Here is a 14,493-nt window from a genome sequence, read left to right as displayed (position 1 = left end):
TTAAATAAAAAAAAACGATTTTAATGGAAAATGCTTAAATTCTCTTGTTTTTTACAATGTAGAAACTTGAAACTTTTATGGATTGTAGCTAATGATATGAACTATACATAATTTCACTTTTTACGTTAATTGTTTACGTTATGCTTCATAAATAAACAATAAAGTTTCAAATTTTGAACGCTCATATATTTGTTTATATATAAATCGGTGTATATTCGTGTCAAATTTCAATACAATACGAAACAAAACTTCAACCAAAACTCGAATTCAAAAAAATTGTGTTTTTATCGTAGTCTTAAAAAACCACCGGTAGAGACGTTTTGTGCTACAATTAACATTAGAATTCCTTTTTTCGTATTAATTAATTAAATGCTTTTCTTTAGTTCAATCGTTTGCCCAACCTTTGGACGTCAATTTGACTGCCATTTCTTCAATGCAAATGACTAAAAATTTGCAGACTTATGCATTCGCGGGAACAATACAAGAATAGTCAATAAAATTTGTTTTTGTTTATACAAAAACGATTTTAACGGAAAATGTTGCTAATTGTTGCAAATGTTGCTATTGACATTGTTGCTAATTATAGAACAATACATAATTTCACTTTTTACGTTAATTATTTACGTTGTGCTTCATAAATAAACAATAAAGTTTCAGATTTTTTGCCGATTCCGACTAGTTCTCATGTTTGTATATCATATGTTTTATACATATTTTAATAAACATGACGATATATTTTAATGTGTAAAAAGTGTAAGACTAAAAAGTAAAAAATAAAAAAATATGAAAAAAATATTTTTAAGCCACGCTTTTCTTTAGTTAGGAGTAACTAAAATTAAACATATAAAAAAATCAACTAAAAAGCAAAAAATAAAAAAAATTGAAAAAATCTAACACATTCGTTAAAGAACAGCGTGGTGCAAAAACCGTCTATTCGATGAAAACGCGCCACTCTTTTCTTTGACGAATGTGTTTTTTCATTTTTCTTTTATTTTTTGCTTTTTAGTTGATTTTTTTATAATATGTTTAATTTTAGTCACTCGTAACTACAGAAAAGCGTTTCTTAAAAATATTTTTGAAGTTATACTTCTTTACGGGCGTAATGACGGTGAAATTTTATATGGGAAAACCTAGCGACCGGGCGCATGCGCATTATAACTTTGTTCTGATTGGATGTTCAAATGACATGACAAAAATTATCCAATATGGCAGCTGTGGCACAGCTGTGGGACTGTGGTTTGGTTATAATGTATGCTTGTTGCGTTTTAAAATTTGTAGGAAGAGAAACAACAAACAAAAAGTTAGTTAATGGTTATACTGCCTTTTTAAATAGTTTTCATATTATATTTTTGGACTTATTTACATAGAAGAGATGATTGTTGCATGCCAATGTGAAAGCTCATCAAACTGTGACTAGTATGAATGCCGCAGATCTCGCTTATTCAAAGCTAAAGAATCTTTCACTGGTAAGTGTTTTATAAATAGTTGATCAAATTTTGTTATGATATTTGAACATAGCCACTTTGCACGACACAAGTGATTGCGAAATTTATTAGTCGTTATACGGGCTCCGATACCTACCTTGAACCTACCAAAATACATAAGTAGGTAGTATGTAATACTTTTATTTACATAATTTGATTACCATCAAAATTTCTATCAATATTCAATTTTTTCTTACTCTATGTTTTGTTGTATTTTTTCAATTCTAAATCATTTCAATTCAAAATCAAAATAATTTGATTTACATAAGTTAAAAATGTCAAAAGGTTAATCTGTTTAGTTAGACGATCTTCGCACATAATGACAAGCTGTCTCTGTAGCGAAGCTTTAATGCGAGTGAATCCCAATACAACGCAAATACCAGCCGCGTGGTAAGTTGGTTCGAATCCCAATAGAAACTTTTATTTTTTTATTTCTTTTATACATTTTATGATTGTAAGTATATTTATTATATAATTTTATTTTCAGAAAATACGTATTTAGTTAAAAATTTTTCCGACAATTAATATTCAGAAATTATTTGTGGCATTTTTAATGTGTTTGTGTGTGTTTTATTTTTTTATTATTTTAATTTTTGGCACTGTTTTAATAAAAATGTTTGAGAAGTAGTAAGTATAAATTAATTTAATATTTAAATAAAATATAAATAAAAAGTATATTAATTTCGTTTATAATCATATAATCATATAATAGAAGTATAACTTCTTACGTGCGTACAAAGTACACACACATTCTTTTTTTCATATTGTTTTATTTAAATTGATCATAATAAACATACACATTTTAGAAATTTTATATACTTACATGAGAAAGCAGAATCAAAGACTCTAGAGTGTCAGTTATCTTTAACAAATCCAAATTCTTTTCAAATACAAAAACCAAAAAGCACAAGTAGATCGTACTTAAATAAACGAAGGAATTCATAAGAAACAGAAACAGTTGTATGGGATTTCGATGTCCCTTTGGGTGGACACCTATGAACTTAAACATCCGCAGAATTAATGAGACTGTAAAAAACTTCATGTTGGTTAATGGTAGAGATATAAATATACTCGATTTGTGCTTACCTACTCTTTTATACTTTTTGTTCATACGTTGGTTTAATTATGAGTGATAATTAAAAGTAAAACTTAAATAAAATTGGGGTTAAAAGTAGCTTCGTTGGGAGTTTTTTTTTTTTAATTATTCATAACTCTCTTGAAAGTTAGATTAAAGTTAAAAACTAAGATAATTGATTATAAATTTGTAATAATTTGGTATAAAGTGATGTTGCTTTTCATGGTTAATGAATTGTGTAAATATATGAATAATGTATAATGAATTGTGTAAGATAGGGTCTCTTGGTTTTGTTCTACGACGAATTTCTTCGTTTGGGATTCGGTCTCTCAAAGAGCCACCCAACATCTGGCGCTCCAGAGCTCTTAGAGTCAAGCCAATCTTGTTCACTACCTTCAAATGCTACCCAGGCTAATCTTATACGAGGTGGAAGCTCACATAATGTGTGGTTATCTCTGCATAACCGAAGTTCATGTCTTAACTACTGATACTATTCTTCTTCTTGCAGTACGGTCTCCTATTGGAGGTTGGCTACCGTCACAGCAATTTTAACTTTGTTGGCTGCAGCTCTGAACAACTGTATTGAACTGCACCAGTACCACTCCTTCTACGTCCCACATTTCTTTTTCCCGATATTTTTCCTTGGATTATGAGTCTTAGCAAGGAGTACTTTTCTCCTCTAGTTATCTGGCCTAGATATTCCAGTTTTCTTGTTTGTATTGTTTTTATGACTTCACATTCCTTCCCCATCTTGATTTGTCACTCTATCTGTCCATGGTATTTTCCACATTCTCCTGTAGCACCACATCTCGAATGCCTCAATGTTTTTGATGTTTATCTTTTTCAATGTCCAAGCTTCCATGCAGTACAATAGTACGGAGAAAACATAGCATTTAAAATTCTCGTTCTTAATTTCAAATTTATGTCCCGGCATCATAGGAACTTTTTCATTTTGATAAAGGATTGTTTCGCTATTTCTATTCGCCTCTTATACTGATATAATACTGATGATGATACGATCATCATGACTGTATAACAAAAAGCCAACTCAACCACTGATCATGGGAATCGGAGACCAGGATCCGGCATGGTAGGTATATCACAAGAAGACCACAGGGCCTCCCGGGTCGTCAACCAGCAAAATCCCTGTGAAGTAATCAGTGGCGGATCGAGCAGGATAAAGTATCGTCAAGAGGGGGGAACCGATTGACTAAATTTCTATGAAAAATAAATGAATAAATGAATGTTTTTATAATCTTCATATATAACTTGGTTTGAGAGGGGGGCGATCGCCCCATCGCCCTCCCCTGGATCCGCCACTGGAAGTAATAAATACCACTCTTAAAGAAAATAGAAAAACACCCAAGAGAGTATTAAAAATTGGTACATGGAATGTTAGGAGTATGTATGATCCAGGCAAAATGCATAATATAATACAAGAAATGCAAAGATTAAATGTCGACATGCTAGGCATTAGTGAGGCAAGGTGGCCAAATTCTGGCAGTTTTTCGACAACAAATGGCATAGCATATTACTCCGGAAAGAGTAGTACTCAACACAGACACGGCGTAGCAGTTTTCGTATCTAAGTCTATGATGCAGTCGGTCATTAATTTTATTCCAGTATCAGATCGGCTCTTATTTCTCCAACTACAAACAAATACAAGTAAACTAAATATCATACAAATCTATGCACCTACTGCAGATAAATCCGAGGACGAAATTGAACAATTCTACGAAGAAATTAATCAAGTATTAAAATCGACGAAACCACGAGACATCACCGTAATTCTAGGTGATTTTAACTCAAAAGTTGGTAAAGAAAAAAGTGGCAAACATGTAGGAGAATACGGACTCGGTAAAAGAAATGAACGAGGTGATAGGCTGCTTCAATTCTGTCAGGAGAATAACATGATTGTATCTAATATATTCTTCAACTTACCAAACAGAAGATTTTATACGTGGAAATCACCCCAGGACAATGGCCAAAGAATAATTCGAAACCAGATTGATTTTTACTGATAAACGAACGATACAGAAACTCCTTAAAATCCTTTAAGGCTTACCCAGACGCAGATGTCTATTCAGACCATAACCCTCTAATAGCACAAATGAGTATTAAACTAAAAAGATTGGAGCAGAAAAGAAGAGCAAACCAGATAGACGTCAGTCATTTATGTAACCTGGAGGTAAAGGACGAACTGCAAAGATGTATTAATAATAATTTGAAAATACTTCATGAAAAAGAAACATCTCAGCCAACGAACAACATAGATAAAAAAATGGAAAAACGTAAAAATGGTGATAACAAGTCCTGCGAAGAAAATTCTGACTAAAGAAAAACCAAAAATAAAGCAAAGATGGATGACTGATAAAATCCTTCTTCTCATGGACAATCGGAGAATAATGAAAGGAAAAACGAACAAAGGTATAAACAAATACAGAAAGAAATCAAAAAAGAAATCAGAATAGCAAAGGAAGATTTTTATAAAAGAAAATGTGAAGAAATAGAGCAATTGCAGGCAAGACATGATATTTTTAATGTACATAAAAAAGTTAAAGAACTTGCAGGTACACAAAAACGTAAGCAGCCAAATATCCTGTATAATGTCAACGGAAACATAATAACAGAACTAGAAGAACAGTTGAAGACATGGAAAAACTATGTTGAAGAACTCTTTGCAGATGATAGACAACAATCTGAATTAAGTAACATACAAGGAGACGAAGGTCCAGAAATATCGGAAGAGGAAGTAATGTCACTAAAAAGAATGAAAAACGGTAAAGCCCCAGGTCCAGATAAAATACCAACGGAAATCGTTAAACTGATAGAAGAAGACTCGATCAACATTTTAGTTGAACTTTTCAATAGCATTTAAACATCAGGAAAAATACCACAAGAATGGCTTTTATCCACCTTTGTTATTATACCAAAAAAGATGAATGCCAAACAATGTAGTGATTACCGTACAATCATTTTGATGAGCCATGTACTGAAAATATTCCTGAAAATTATACACACTAGAGTACACAGAAAACTGGAAATGGACATCAATGATACCCAGTTTGGATTCCGAAATGGACTCGGAACAAGAGAGGCGTTGTTTGCACTGAACGTTATGTCTCAAAGATGTCTTGACATAAATCAAGATGTATTCATGTGTTTTATAGATTATAACAAGGCCTTTGATAAAGTGCGGCATGATCATCTAATCAGACTCCTGGCAGATAAGAATTTAGATAAACGAGACATCTGAATAGTAGCAAATATGTACTACAATCAGAAAGCAGTAGTGAGAGTAGAGAATAATACCAGTGAAGAAATTGAAATAAAGCGAGGTGTGAGACAAGGGTGTATACTGTCACCAATCCTGTTTAATCTCTATTCCGAAGACGTAATGAATAGAACACTCTCTGAGCAATCCATAGGTATTAAAATAAATGGTGTTAGATTAAACAATCTGAGATTTGCCGACGACACCGTTCTGATCGCAGAAACACTTGAAGAGCTACAGACATTGGTGAATAAGATAGCAGACTGCAGCGAAGAATATGGACTATCTTTGAACATAAAGAAAACTAAGTTTATGGTAATATCGAAATCAACACGAAATGTCCAAAATTTATATTTACACAATGAAATTATCGATCGAGTTAGCAAATACAAATATTTAGGCACTTTAATAAATGAAGACAACGATAGCTCAGCAGAAATCAAAATAAAAATAGAAAAAGCCAGATCCATATTCACTAAAATGAAGAGAGTGTTCTGTGGAAGAGATTTGAGCCTTGAAATGAAACTTCGCCTGATGAGATGTTACGTATTTTCTGTGCTGTTCTACGGAATGGAGTCATGGACGCTGAAAAATATTGATACCAAAAAGGTCTTTAGAGGCCTTTGAACTGTGGATGTATCGCAGAATCTTGAGAATATCATGGACGGAGAGAGTCACAAACGTCGAGGTCTTGAGAAGAATGAATAAAGAAAAGGAAGTCATATTTACGATCAAAAAACGAAAACTGCAATACTTGGGATATATTACAAGAGGCGAGAGATATGAACTGCTTCGAATAATTATGAAGGGGAAGATAGCAGGAAAAAGGTCCATAGGAAAAAGACGAAACTCCTGGCTAAAGAATCTACGGGAATGGTATAGCTGTAGCAACAGCGAATTGTTTCGGTCAGCAGTTTCGAAAATACGTATAGTCCTGATGATCGCCAACCTTCGGAACGAAGATGGCACTTGAAGAAGAAAAATTTGTCTCTTAATTTCTTTTGTCTGGTCATTAGTATCAGTTATGGAGACCTGTAAGAAGGAGTGGAAACGCAATGCATCGTTTGTGGGCTAACTTTTCAACCTCTAATTCAACTTTCAACAATCGCCGCTAGAGGCGCAAGTGTTCGAATAGGTGCTACAAATACATTAGCTCTTATGGACTTATTTAATATTTAACTCATTTTATTTTTGTTTTTAGCGTAATTAGACATTAATTTATTGGTGGATTGTAGCTGAATATGTTTTATGCCAAAAATAAATTATTTTAACCTTATAACATATCGACGTGTGGTAAAAAGTGTATTCTTTATATACCATTGTAGATGGAGATGTGACATCAAATTTAAATTTGTCATTACTTTAATATGTAGGACAGCTTATTTTGAAGCGGAAATATTTTGTCACATTATCTACCTGCCACATTTATATACCAATGGTATTTCAACTGCAAATTAATTTTTTAATATCTGTAACTGATATCAAAAAGTTTGTTAGTTGAAAAAATTGACTTAACTGTATGTAATTGTTTTTAAAAAGTTTAAAAAGTTATTTAAATAATTTGAAGTTTATTGATCAATTTTTTTTTAATTATTCTTTTTATCAAAATGTAAACTGCTTTTTCTTTTGAATACTATCATTTATCTATATTCTGAAAGCTTACCTATCAGATGTTTAAATTTAGTTAATAAAAATATATGTCTATAAACTACGCAGACGATAGTCTGACTTTTATAAAATGAATGTTAATTTTTGTGAAATATTTTGTCTCAAAAAATGCATTGTTTCGACAGAAAAACTTTCCAAGGTCCTCCTACTATTATCACTATAATTTTCAGGTTAAAATAAAAACCAATAATAGGCACAAATTTTATTTACACCGAAGGAAATAACATACAAACGAATAGGTATAATCCATGAACGTTATAAATAACATATAAAGACAAATATTTATAAAAAGTCTTTATTAACTTCATTAAGTTCCCTTTTGAATTTTTTATCGGAACGATAACTCGATATAAATCCCGGTACGAAGCAAGTTCTTTTAGTGTAAGCTTTCTTGGCACTCATATTTAAATAATATTAACCACCAAAACCAATAATCTTATATTAACTACGAATAATTAATTATTTTCGAAATTTTCACATTCACTCCAATGCAAAAGTAGCATCTATCTCTACGCCACCGCCGCCCTAGCGAGAAACCAAGCAAACAGGCAAAATCGTGTACAAAAATTTCAAGGTCGTCCTATCTCGATTCCTCTCCTCTGTGTAGGTCTCCATAGTATCAGTAAACCAAACCCCTAAATATTTGTAGGACGTAACTCTATCCACTTGCTTATTACTTATGGTTAAATTCATATTGGTGTATGTCTTCTTCGTTACAATCATAAATTTAGTCTTTTTGATATTCAATTTTAGACTATATTTGTTGGTACGAGTGTTTATGTTTTCCAGCAAATACTGTAAATTTGCTAGGTTATCTGTTACTATTAGCGTGTCATCAGCGTATCGTATATTGTTAATTAACTCTCTGTTAACTTATACTATATAGCCTCCTTAATATCCATCCATTTCATCAACAGGAATACTACGATCTTGCACCAGATTATTCATTATTTGCGTCTTGTTCATGTTAATCTTTAGTCCTTTCTCCATGGAAGCGTGATATAATGTTTCCAAAATTATTATTGCATTATCCATACTATCGGCTATAGGGACGATGTCATCTGTGAATCTCATTCTTCTTCCCATTTCAGCTTCTTTCCATTTATGTTGATTGGTACTATACTCGTTCAGATCTGCCTTCTTATAAGTGTCTTCTAATAGCTTCGTGAATAGCTTTGCAGAGACGATGTCTACTTGCCGTACTCCTCACGTTGGCATTTTGGAAGATATATTTGATTATGTTAGTGTCTATTTATCTATCTAATTAGCCCCTCTTCGGTCCATCTTTGGACATAGGCCTCCCCAATCCATTTCCATTCTTCTCTGTCTGTCGCTGCAGTTATCCACCTAGAGCCCACGGGCTTCTTGACATCATCTGCCCATCTCATTTGTGGCCTTCCTCTGCTTCGTTTATATTCCCACGGTCTCCAATTCATGAGAATTTTGTTCCATCAGTCTTCTTTTTGTCTCATATTGTGTCCGGCAAATCTCCATTTCAATTTTGCAACTTTTGTCTAACTTCCCTAACTTTGTTTTCTCTATTATCCACTCGTTTATCTTTTTATCCATTAGTCTTATGTGCAACATTTGCCATTCCATTGCACTTTGCGTTTTTATGATCTCTCACAGGGAGTACGCATTGATTGAGTGACCTTGGTCTTAAGATGTTGTTGATATATTTTTGTAGCTTAGTTTGCCAAATGTCGCCCATGCCAGTCTAACTCGTCTTTTGACGTTAGTGTAGCGATGGTTTATTCGATTCGAATAAGTGAAATTGAAAAAAGAACGAAGTAACAGTTAATACAAGAATGTGGTGTTGGCCATAAATAACAGCGTCTAAAATTGATTTCATGTCCATTACTATACTAAAGTAAGAGAATAAAAGTATATTTCATAGTGATTAAGTGAAGATATCTAATCTAAACTACGAGTAAGTGATGACTAGTGAATATGTCTTCTCCATATTTTCCACCATTTATAGTTCAGTTTTCAGTTATTGTATTCAGGAACATTAAGTAGGAAAAAATCATCTTGTATACCTAAAATATATAAGAAAGAAATATACAATTTGTGCAAAGAAAACATAAACAGGAATATCTAGACCTTATTTGTCAACGTTAGATATAGTCCAGAGTAATAAGGATTTTCTCGGGACACTCAGAGATCCAGGTAGCTGATTACTTTTTTAGTTATTGTAGACATAATATATAAAGAAAACCTACCTGTTTCCTGCCTAGAGTTCGCGTCCGTTTTTTAATTATTAACAATTTAGTGCAAAAATTGCGATTTTTTCGATTTTTTGCACTCTATTCAAGTTGCACTCCATTCAGTTGATATAAAATTACAAAATTCAGTTTTTTAGAACATTGAAAAACCTTTAAAATGCTGATTTTTAAAGTTAAAAAGTTAATTTATTGCTACGCAAACTGCAAAATAAGTGAAAATCGTTATTTGTTAATAACTTTTACTAAAACTACCTTAGAACATTAGTGTGTCACCCAAAGTTGGGTATTGGCGTACTTAACAAACCTTCAAAATTTGAGACAGATCCATTAATTAGTTTAAGAGTTATTCTATTTGTTTATCCCAGAGACCTTTATTTTGCAATAACATAAAACAGAAAATAATGAAAATAGGGCAATTCTGAGTATGTCAAATGAAAGTAGAAGACTGATAATATCAAAATGTATTAAAAAAGATAAAAAAGTAATTAGTATAGTCAAAAATCCTTATGCCAAATGTTTGAAATTTTGTAGTTTATAAACATTAAAAATTAAATTAAATTTTTAATTAATTAAAAATTAATTAAAAACAACTTTAAAAATGTTGTCCGTAGAAACAATATTTTTATATATTCGAAAGGATAGTATTTTAACACGAATTTTCAAATAAAAAAATTACCCTGAGTTCATTTGGGACAAAGTTAGCCATATGTTTTTTTTAATTCACATTATGTTATTGCAAAACAAAGGTCTCTGGGATAAACAAATAGAATAACTTTTAAACTAATTAATGGATCTCAAATTTGGAGGGTTTGTTAAGTACCCCAATACCCAACTTTGGGTAAAAAACTAAAGTTCTAAGGTAGTTTTAGTAAAAGTTATTAACAAATAACGATTTTTACTTATTTTTCAGATTTCGTAGCAACAAATTAACTTTTAACTTTCAAAAATCGGCATTTTGAAGGTTTTTTAATGTTCCAAAAAATTAAATTTTGTAATTTTATCTCAACTATTTAGATTTTGAATGGGGTGCAAAAAATCGAAAAAAATCGTGATTTTTGCGCTAATTTGTTAATAATTAAAAAACGGACGCGAACTCTAGGCAGAAAACAGGTATGTTTTCTTCAGAGATACTCCCAACATAGTCCGTTCGATGGAACTCTGTGTTGTTCATGATCTATTGGCTGACAACTCTGTAAGTGTCTAGAGTGACACTTACAGAGTTGTCCGTCTATCTTGCCTTTAGTCCAAGTAATGAAGATTAAAATAGGACAAAACCTCGCAATTTTTACAGAATGGATTGATTTGCTTGAAAATTTGAGAATAAGTAGTGGATAGTCCAAGGATCAAGATCTATATGATGCCGAAAGGCGCTTTTACCATGGGGGTGGTTGTCACCCCATCTCGGGGGTGGAAATTTTTTATTATATTTTGACCGCAAGAGTTGGTAATAACATTCATTATAAGCACAAAACGTTCTATATATTTTTTTGATAAAATTAATAGTTTTCGATTTATTCGTTATCAAAAGTGTTAGTTTTACATATATCGAAAAAATCAATGTTTTTAATCAGTTTTCTACTAATAACTCAAAAGTTTTCGTTTTATCAAAACAACTTTACTTAACAAAAATGTACCTTTTGACAAAATGAACAAAACCGTTTTTTTTTTTAATTTTCTTTAAGACCAATAGTAATCGAGCTATACTTTATTATATGTTGGCTATTCTTCGTCAAATGCTAAATATTGTAGATTCAAAGTCAAACGACGGGAAAACTATGCATTTTTTGAGGATAAATTGTTGAAACTAATTTAAAGTATTTAAAAATATGTAAGTATCTCCAGAAATAAAAAAAATCTCTAGCTAAAAAAATTAAGTGACTTATAATGACAAGAAAGTCAGTCCCTATTTTTTTTCAGCAAAAGTGATTGAAAACAACCCCCTAATCACCACCCTAATTAAAATTTGTCATTAACCTGATTTAGTTTTCTTGATTTATGTATTGTTAATAGATTCTGAAAGTTTGATCGGCTTAGAATGATTAGTTAAAAAAAAATGGAGTTAAAAGCGAATAACGAGGCAACTCTGGTGGTAGTTATAGCAAATTTTACCTGAAAAATTCTGTCTCTCTAGGACCTCTCTCTTGTATGTTGCAGGCAATCTCGCTTCACTGTTTGAATGGGATGGGGCCATTCCATCAGTGTTGACAATTCGTTGGGAGAAACACACTGCAATCTTCCTTAAATTTTGTCAAAATGTCAAATGGTTAAACGTCAAATATAAAACTGCTAAATAAATGTACTTCTATTACAACTTCTTCAAAGTCCCAGGATCGATAAACACATACAATTATTGTACTACCGAAACACCCTAGCGAAAGAAAACAAAAACAATAAAAATAACTGAACTAACCTTTAACATGCAAAAGGGTCCATCAAACAACTCTCAGCCTGGCCATTAACAAACATCAAATTAATCTTTAGAGGTTTTTCCAAAACAAATCTTCACGTGCCCCAAATTACCAGCACACCAACGGAAACCTCAACAAAAGAATTCCCCCCAAAGGATTGAAAAACTACCATTTCAATTAAAAAACTGGGAATCCAAATCGTCGACCAGGCTTCAAGTGCTTTCTCAAAAATCTTTATTGAAATAAATGAATGAACGTTGTTATTTTGCTACCAAGGCGTTCAAAAACAAAAAAAAAACTCTACAACAAAAATCTTCTCTCACTAACTCACACAAAAAGCATATAAAGGGTGATTCATTTAGAGGTACTTTTTTTGGTGAGGATTTGTTGGGAGATCGTGCATGAATGGTATCACCTAAAGTTGCTTTCTTATTCAGTATTGTTGGACATTTCATCCTAGAAAGACTTAACTTGGCATAACGTTTAGAAATTATTTAGCTGTATTACGAAAATAGGCGTTTTGAATGATGAATGTGTTTCGTGTGCTTAGAGCAAAAAAATGTTTTCCGATGAGGCCCGTTTTTGGCCTAATGAGGACGTGAATAAACAAAATGCCCATATTTGGGTTAATGAGCAACCCAAAGAGGTTCAAGAGTTGCCACTATATTCAGAAAAAAACCATTGTTTGGTGTGGTTTATGGGCCGGTGTCATCGTCGGTCCATGTCTTGGACCGGCCAGAATGTTACTGTGAATGGAGACCATTATCGCGACATGATAACGGACTATTTGGTACCAGAAATTGAAGTTCGTATAGACCAAGAGGCAGCGCTGAAAAATTTATTTGAATTTACTAAAGCTAGATTTTTCACAGTTGATTACTGTGAGTGTGTAGAGAAACATACTGCGGTCGGTCAAGCGAAACGTAGAACAGGGGTTACTGAGAGGGTATCAAAGTTGCTTTCCTACGAAGGTAATTATTTCCATTTACCAAGGCTGAAAATCGGTACACACATTCTAAATTAAATATAAATAAAAATTATTATAGTCGGTCAGCTGTATGACGGGACAGAGCCGGTCGGTCGGCCCCAATAGTCGATTGAGGAAATGAAGCATTTTGGCTCTCAATTTTTTCGTCCAGCATGGATTTACTTGAGAAACAGAATATCAAAAAATACTATTATGAAAAGTTGTTTGATATTAAAAACTATGTCTAAATATACAATTACATAATTCTAATCGAAAAAAAAAAAAAAATTTCAAAAATGAAAAATTTCAATTTTTTCTCAAATTACGGATACTCATCATCATTTTATTACAATTATGATAACTATTTTAGTATCACTTTTACGAAAACAAGTTATTCTTCATAAAATGCTCTCCCTGGTCTAAAATTTAAGATACAACGATCAGATATCAAACTTTTTAAATTTTATACGAGGTATGTAAAAAATATAAATTTTTCTTAAGAGTTAAGTGCCTTTATTATTCACAATATTTTAATTAGAAGGATCTAATTGAACACTAAAACAATTTTTTAATTCCAAACAACTTTTCTTAATAACAATTTTCGATATTGTGAAATGTAACGGTACTTTACTCTTGAGTGAAATTCATATTTTTTACATACCTCGTATAAAATTAATTAAATTTAATATTTGATAATTGCATCTTAGATTATATACGATGCAGAGTATTTTATAAAGAATCATTTTTTTTCGTAAAACTGATAATAAAAAAGTTATCAATAGGTTCCAAGTTACGCAGACATACTGTATAAGAGCTAAAAAAATTTTTTTTGCTGAATATTTATTATTGTTGAAGCTTATTATTAAATGTATTTTAGGTAAGTTTTACAGAAAAAAGTTTTGATCACTTTGTATAAACATTTTTTTAGATGGTAATTTTCGGTTTTTGTATTACATTTTTGTTATCTTTCTTAATTTTCTCAAAAAGAAATAGTCTACTTCATTTCTAAAGTAAAATAATTTAGTGTATTTTAAAAATTACATCCTAAGCTTAAAAAAAGCACTTATAAAACTGTAATAGATCTATTCAAACTTGAGTAATACCGTCTTAAAGTGGTGATAATTCTGTAAAACTACGAAGATTTCAAAAATTACATTTTTTGAGACGTCATATCATTTGAATTAAATTTTTGAGATTTTTTTTAATGAAACATCATTTAGTAAGATGTTTGAAAAGTAAGTTGTGCAAAATTGAGGGTTTTATAAGAAAAATTGTATTAGTTAGACATTTTTAAATCATTTTTAAACAAAATTCATGTAAGGCTCATTTTCCGCCCCCACCGTACTTATGCCCATACATTTTATTTATTTTTATTAAAACCATAAGATAGCT

The sequence above is a fragment of the Diabrotica virgifera genome, chromosome 3 (assembly GCF_917563875.1).
Source record: "Diabrotica virgifera virgifera chromosome 3, PGI_DIABVI_V3a".
Lineage (NCBI taxonomy): Eukaryota > Metazoa > Arthropoda > Insecta > Coleoptera > Chrysomelidae > Diabrotica > Diabrotica virgifera.
The sequence above is the reverse complement of the archived record's forward strand: the minus strand, read 5'-3'. Positions refer to the sequence as shown.